Here is a 7,966-nt window from a genome sequence, read left to right as displayed (position 1 = left end):
TATATATGAATGGAATAGTATGGAATGGAGTGGAATATTACACAGCCATAAAAAAGATGAGATCATGCCAATGGCAGCAACATGGATGGACCTAGAGGGTATTAAGTGCAATAAGTCAGATTGAGAAACAAATACGATATGATTTCATTCATATGTGGAATCTAAAAAAACAAGTGAATAAGCAAACAAAAAGCAGAAACAGACCTATAAATAGAAAAAACTGAAGGTTGCCAGAGGGGAGGGGGGAGAAAAATGGGTGAAAGGGAGTGGGAAGTACAGGCTTCCAGTTATGAAATGAATAAGTCATGGGAATAAAAGACACAGCATAGGGAATATTCTCAATAGTATTGTGATAGCATTGTACGGTGACAGATGGTAGCAACATTTGTGGTGAGCACAACATAACATGCAGAGAAGTTGAATCACTATGTTGTACACCTGAAACTAATGTAACATTGTGTGTCAACTATACTCAAATAGAAATTTAAAAAAAAAATCAAGTTACAGTTGGGGGACTGGGTGGCTCAGTTGGTTAAGCATCTGCCTTTGGCTTAGGTTATGATCCCATGGTCCTAGGATCAAGCCCTTTGTGGGGCTCCCTGCTCAGTGGGGAGGCTGCTTCTCCCTCTCCTTTGCCCCTCCCCCACCACGTGCATGCTCTTTCTCTCAAATAAATAAAATCTTTTAAATTTATTTCTTAAAAATCAAGTTACAGAAATAAGTTAAAAAAGTGTGAAGCATTATAAAACACATTGAAAATAATGCTGTATGTTTCTTCTTAAAACATAACTATTGGTAAATGCACAGATAAAAGGACTTGAAGGGTATACACTAAACTGTTGAAATTGTTGTATATAAAGGCAGGAGAATAGCACCATAGGAGGTTTAGTGAGATGAAACTTCAGAATTCCTTTAATTTTAAATATTTCACAAGGAAAACCAATTGATGTTTTACAAATGCTACTAAATATTACAGGCATACCTCATTTTATTGCATTTGGCTTTATTGCACTTTACAGATATTATATTTTATACAAATCAAAGATTTGTGGCAACCTTGCATCAAGCAATTCTATCAGTGCCATTTTTCCAATAGCATTTGCTCACTTCATGTCTGTCACATTTTGGTAATTCTCACAATATTTCAAACATTCATTATTATTGTATTTGTTATGGTGATCTGTGATTAGTGATTATGACTCACTGAAAGCTCAGATGATTAGCACTTTTTAGCAATAAAGTATTGTTTAATTAAGGCATGTAGATTTTTTAGACATAATGTTAATGCACACAATAGAGTATAGTGTAAACATAACTTTTATAAGCACGAGAAGACAAAAAATTCATTTGACTTGCTTTATTGTAATATTTGCTTTATTGCAGTGGTCTGGAACTGTACCTCCAATATCTCCAAAGTATGCCTGTACTTTTTTTTTCTTTTTTATAAACAACGAAAATTTATTTCTCACAGTTCTGGAGTCTGGGAAGCCCAAGATCATGGCACCAGCAGCTTCAGTGTCTGATGTGAGTCTGCTGCCTCATTGAGAGCCCTTTTCTCACTGTAAGCACGTGGTAGAAGGGGTGTGCCTGTACTTTTAAAAGCACTATACAAAGACAGGAAAAGATAAATTGGTGATATGTGAAAGAAAGAACCAAACAAATGTAGTGATTTTAGTATCAGATAAAATAAAATTCAAGGAGAATAGATTTGAATGGACTTACAGGACTATTTTAAAATATAAAAAGAACTACTCATAACAAACTTTTATGTACCCCAAAGCCAAAATTTTTATTTATACAGAGAATCTGCTAGAACTACAACAAATTAAGATTCCATACATATAGTAGGAAACTAAAACATGAATTGATATAAATTAATAATAAAAAATGAATTGATTCATGTATATATTTTGGAGAACCCGAGTTGAATTGTGTCCTCCAAATAGATATATTGAAGTTTTAACCCGTGGTGCCTGCAAGTGTAACCTTACTTAAAAGCAGAGTCTTTGCAGATAGAATCAAATTAAGATGAAGTCATTAGAGTGGGCCCTAATCCAATATGACTGGTGTCCTTATAAGAAGAGGAAGGGTACCTGGGTGGTGTAGTCAGCTGAGCATCCAACTCTTGGTTTGAGCTGGGGTCATGGTCTTGGGGTTGTGAGATTGAGCCCTGCATCAGGCTCTGAGCTCAGTGCAGAGTCTGCTTGAAATTCTTCCTCCCTCTCCCACTCCCCCCCCCCGTGCTCTCTCTCTCTCTCTCTCAAATAGATAAATAAATGTTAAAAAAATGAAGAAGAGGAGATAGAGAACAGAGATACATTTAGGAAGAATGCCAAGTGACAATGAAAGAAGAGATTGGAATTATGCTGCCACAAACCAAAGAATGTCTAGGGCTATCAGAAGCCAGAAAAGGCAAGAAAGGATTTTTCCCCTGGAGGCTTTAGAAGGAGCACAGCCCTACTAACACCTTGATTTCAGACTTCTAGCTTCTAGAGCTTAGAGACAATAAATTTCTGGTTTTAAGCCGCTCAGTTTGTGGTTTCAGTGGTCCTGGGAAACTAATACAATGCTCTTTATCAAATTGAGAAAGTTCCCTTCTATTTGAATTTTTCTGAGAGTTTTATTTCTTATCATGGATAAGTGTTGATTTTTTTGGTTTTTTTTCTGCATAGATTGATAGGATCATATAATTTTCACTTTTTATGTATGATGGATTAAAATGACAGATTTTTAAATATTGAGCCAACCTTGCATCTCTGGAATAAACCCATTGTGTATAATTATTTTTCTACATTGCTGAATTACATATGCTAACATTTTATAAAGAATTTTCATCAGTATTCATGACGGATATTGGTATATAGTTTTCTTTTTTGTATGCTGTCTTTGGCCTTTCTATAAGTATGATATTAACTTCATAAAATAAACTGGGAAGTGTTCCCTCCATTTCCATTGGTTGTATATAATTTGTATTAATTCTTCTTTAAACATTGAGCAGAATTCTCCAGAATTCTCCAATGAAATCATCTTGGCCTGGAGATTTCTTATTTGGGAGGTTTTTAGAATAGACTTTATGGGCGCCTGCGTGGCTCAGTCGGTTAAGTGTCTCCCTTCAGCTCAGGTCATGATCCCAGGGTCCTGGGATCGAGTCCCACATTGGGCTCCATGCTCAGCGTGGAGCCTGCTTCTCCCTCTTCCTGCTTCTCCTTCTGCCTGCCATTCCCCCGGCCTGTGCTCTTTCTCTGACAAGTAAATAAATAAAATCTTAAAAAAAAGAATAGACTTTATTTGGTTGGTGATGAGCACTGGTGTTGTATGGAAGTGATAAATCACTGAATTCTATCCCTGAAACTAATCAGTTCCATACAACACCCAGTGCTCATCACAAGTGCCCTCCTTAATCCCCATTACCTATTTAGCCCATCCTCCTGCCCACCTTCCCTCCAACAACACTCAGTTTGTTCTCTGTAGTTAAGAGTCTATTTCTTGGTTTGCCTCTTTTTTTTTCCCCCTGCATTCATTTGTTTTGTTTCTTAAATTCCGCATATGAGTGAAATCTTATGGTATTTGTTTTTCTCTGACAGACTTAGTTCACTTAGCATAATACTTTCTAGCTCTATCCATGTTGTTACAAATGGTAAGATTTCATTCTTTTTGATGGCTGAGTAATATTCCATTTTCTATACTGCTTTATTTATCAGTCAATGGACATTTGGGCTCTTTCTATAATTTGACTATTGTTGATACTACTACTATAAACATCTGGGTGCATGTTTCCCTTCGAATCAGTATTTTTGTATCCTTTGGGTAAATACTTAGTAGTGCAATTGCTGGATCCTAAGGTAGTTCTATTTTTAACTTTTTAAGGAACCTCCAAACTGCTTTCCAGTGTGGCTGCAGCAGTTCGCATCCCACCAATAGTGTAAGATGGTTCCCTGTTCTCCACATCCTCACCAGCACCTTTTGTTTCTGGTGTTGTTAATTTTAGCCATTCTAACTGGCATAAGGTGATAGACCATTGTAGTTTTGATTTGCGTTTCCCTGGTGATGAGTAGTGTTGAGCATCTTTTCATGTGTCTGTTAGTCATCTGTATGTCTTATTTGGAAAAATGTCTATTCATGTCTTCTGCCCATTTTTAACTGGATTATTTGTTTTTTGGGTGTTCAGTTGTATAATTTCTTTATAGATTTTGGATACTAACCCTTTATCAGATATCATTTGCAAATATCTTCTTCCATTTTATAGGTTGCCTTTTAGTTTTGTTGATTGTTTCCTTCGCTGTACAAAAGCTTTTTATCTTTTTTTTTAAATTCAATTAGCCAACTTATAGTACACCTTTAGTGTCAGATGTAGTGTTCAATAATTTATCAGTTGCATATAACACCCAGTGCTCATCACATCACATGCCCTCCTTAACTTGATGAAGTCCCAATAGTGTATTTTTGCTTTTGTTTCCCTTGCCTCAGAAGATGTATCTAGAAAGAAATTGCTATAGCCAATGTCAAAGAGGTTACTGCCTGTGCTGTCCTCTAGGATTTTAATGGTTTCAGGTCTCACACTTAGATTTTTAACCCATTTTGAATTTATTTTTGTGTATGGTGTAAGAAAGTGGTCCAGTTTCATTCTTTTGCATGTGGCTGTCCAGTTTTCCCAACACCACTTGTTGAAGAGATTGTATTTTTTCCATGGATATTCTTTCCTGCTTTGTCAAAGATTAGTTGACCATAGAGTTGTGGGTCCATTTCTGGGTTCTCTATTATGTTCTATTGATTTATGTGTCTGTTTTTGTGCCAGTACCATACTGTCTTGATGACTACAGCTTTGTAATATAGCTTGAAGTCTGGAAACATGATGCCTCCAGCTTTGCTTTGCTTTTTCAGGATTGCTTTGGCTATTCAGGGTCTTTTGTGGTTCCATACATATTTTAGGATTGTTTGTTCTAGCTGTGTGAAAAATGCTCGTGGTATTTTGATAAGGATTGCATTAAATCTGTAGATTGCTTTAGGTAGTATAGATATTTTAACAATGTTTGTTCTTCCAATCCATGAGCATGGAATGTTTTTCCATTTCTTTGTGTCCTCTTCAATTTCTTTTGTAAGTGTTCTATAGTTTTCAGAATACAGATCTTTTACCTCTTTGGTTAGATTTATTCCTAGGTATCTTATGTTTTTTGGTGCAATTGTAAATGGGATCAATTCCTTGATTTCTCTTTCTGCTGCTCCATTATTTGTTTATAGAAATGCAACAGATTTCTGTATGTTGATTTTGTATCCTGTGACTTTACTGAATTTGTGTATCAGTTCTAGCAACTATTTGGTGGAGTCTTTCAGGTTTTCTATATAGAGTATGATGTCATCTGCAAATAGTGAAAGTTTGACTTCTTCCTTGCCAATTTGGATGCCTTTTATTTCTTTTTGTTGTCTGATTGCTGAGACTAAGACTTCCAGTACTATGATAACTAATAATGGTTAGTTAGTGCACATCCCTGTCTTGTTCCTGACTGTAGAAGGAAAGCTCTCAGTTTTTCCCCACTGAGGATGATATCAGCTGTGGGTTTTTCATATATGGCCTTTATGATGTCAAAGTATGTTCCCTCTAATTGTACTTTGTTGAAGTTTTTTTTATCATGAATGGATATTGTACTTTGTCAAATGCTTTTTCTGCATCTATTGAAAAGATCATATTTCTTTTATTAATGTGGTATATCACATTGATTGATTTGCAAATATTGAACCACCCTTGCAGCCCAGGAATAAATCCCACTTGATCATGGTGAATGATTCTTTAACTGTACTGTTGGATTCAATTTGCTAGTATTTTGTTGAGAATTTTTACATCCATTTTCTTCAGGGATATTGGCCTATAGATCTTTTTTTTCAGTGTGATCTTTGTCTTGTTTTGGAATCAGAGTAATGCTGGCCTAATAGAATGAATTTGGAAGTTTTCCTTCCATTTCTTTTTTTTTTTTTTTTTTGAATAGTTTGAGAAAAATAGGTATTAACTCTTCTTTAAATGTTTGGTAGAGGGCGCCTGGGTGGCTCAGTCAGTTAAGCGTCTGCCTTCAGCTCAGGTCATGATCCTAGGGTCCTGGAATCGAGTCCCACACTGGGCTGGGAGTCTGCTTCTCCCTCTGCCCCTCTCACCCACTCATGCTCTCTTTCTCTCTCTCTCTCTCGCTCTCTAAAAAATAAATAAATAATTTTTTTAAAAAAATAAATGGTTGGTAGAATTCACCTGTGAAGACATCTGTCCTTGGACCTTTGTTTGTTGGAAGTTTTTTTGATTACTGATTCAGTTTCTTTGCTGGGTTTTGGTCTGTTCAAATTTTCTATTTCTTCCTGTTTCAGTTTTTGTAGTTTATTTCTAGGAATTTATCCATTTCTTCCAGGTTGCCCAGTTTGTTGGCATATAATTTTTCACAATATTCTCTTATAATTGTTTATATTTTTGTGGCATTAGTTTTTATTTCTCCTCTTTCATTTGTGATTTTATTTATTTGGGTCCTTTGTTCTTTTTGATAGGTCTGGTTATTTTTTATTATTTTTTTTCCAAAGAACCAACTCCTGGTTTCATTGATCTGTTCTACTGTTTTTAGTTTCTATATAATTTATTTCTGCTCTAATCTTTATTATTTCCCTTCTTCTGCTCCTTTAGGCTTCATTTGTTCTCTTTTTCTAGCTCCCTAGGTGTAAGATTAGGTTGTTTATTGGATTTTTCTTGCTTCTTGAAGTAGGCCTGTATTGCTATATACTTCCCTCTTAGGACCGCTTTTGCTGCATCCCAAAGGTTTTGACCATCGTGTTTTCAAAAATATGGAATGCTTCACAAATTTGCATGTCATCTTTGCACAGGGACCATGCTAATCTTCTCTGTATTGTTCCAATCTTAGTATATGTGCTGCCGAAGGAAGCACTTAATAAAAATTTTTTAAAAAGCAAAAAAAGGAAAGGAGACTATATTTAAGAATGGCTGTACATTTACATTAAAATTGAGAAGATAGTGCAGAGTTCCCATGTATCCCCTCACATGGTTTCTCCTATTATCAACAGCTTATGTTATCATGGTGCGTTCACTGTAATTAATGAACCAATATTAATACTCTATTTTTAACTAAAGTACATAGCTTATTCAAATTTCCTTGGTTTTTACCTGATGTATTGCTGCTCCAGAACCCCATCCAGGATTCTACATTACGTTTATTGTTGTGTCTCCTTAGGCTTCTCTTGGCAGTGAAAATTCCTCAGACTTTACCTATTGATGGTGACCTTAGCAGTTTTAAAGCATATTGGTCAAGTGTTTTGTAGAATATCCTTCTATTGGAATTTTTATAATTTTTAAACCATGATTAAACTAGGATTATGGCTTTTCTTTTTTGAGGTAACAACATAGGTAAGTTGCCATTTTCATCACTTTGTATAAAGATAAATACTCTCAACAGGACTTACCACTATTGATACTGACATTGATCACTTAGCTGAGGTAGATTTTGCCAAACTCCTTCACTGGAAAATTGCCCTTTGTCCCTAGCCCCCTTAATATACTGTATTTTGGAAAAGGAATTCACTTCACTCAGCAGGCTATACTTAAGGTGTAGGGATTTATGCTCTCCTTCTTTTAGTGCAAAGTATCTATACAAGTCATTTAGAACTTTTATGCAAGAAAAATTATGTTCTCTTTTAGTTCATTGAGCATCCTTATGATATGTTTTGAATTCTTTGTCCGGTAACTCCTCATATTTCTCCATTTCTTTAGTGTGAATTCCTGGAGATTTATTTTGTTCCTTCAACTTGGCCATACTTCCCTGTTTCTTTGTATGTCTTGTTATCTTTTGTTGGGACTTGAGCATTTGAAAAAACAGCCACTTCACCTAGTCTTTACAGTCTAGCTTTGTATAAGGATGACCTTCACCAATAAGCCTACCCTGAGATTCTGGAGGCCTCTCAAGCCTTTTCTGGAGGTGCATCT

At 35.6% G+C, this 7,966-nt stretch overlaps 1 non-coding gene across 1 annotated transcript; it reads right to left on the bottom strand.

Annotated features, from left to right (window-relative positions):
* Positions 1 to 6,807: 6,807 nt before the first annotated feature.
* On the bottom strand, positions 6,808 to 6,914 carry LOC114198375 (U6 spliceosomal RNA). Its single transcript, XR_003607090.1, has one exon. It is a non-coding gene; the product is annotated as a U6 spliceosomal RNA (small nuclear RNA).
* Between the last annotated feature and the right edge of the window lie 1,052 nt (positions 6,915 to 7,966).

Source organism: Eumetopias jubatus, unplaced genomic scaffold, assembly GCF_037043125.1.
Source record: "Eumetopias jubatus isolate StellerSeaLion01/CBP00866 unplaced genomic scaffold, mEumJub1_p1.0 scaffold_11, whole genome shotgun sequence".
Taxonomy (NCBI): domain Eukaryota; kingdom Metazoa; phylum Chordata; class Mammalia; order Carnivora; family Otariidae; genus Eumetopias; species Eumetopias jubatus.
This window is presented reverse-complemented; position numbering and strand designations above follow the sequence as displayed.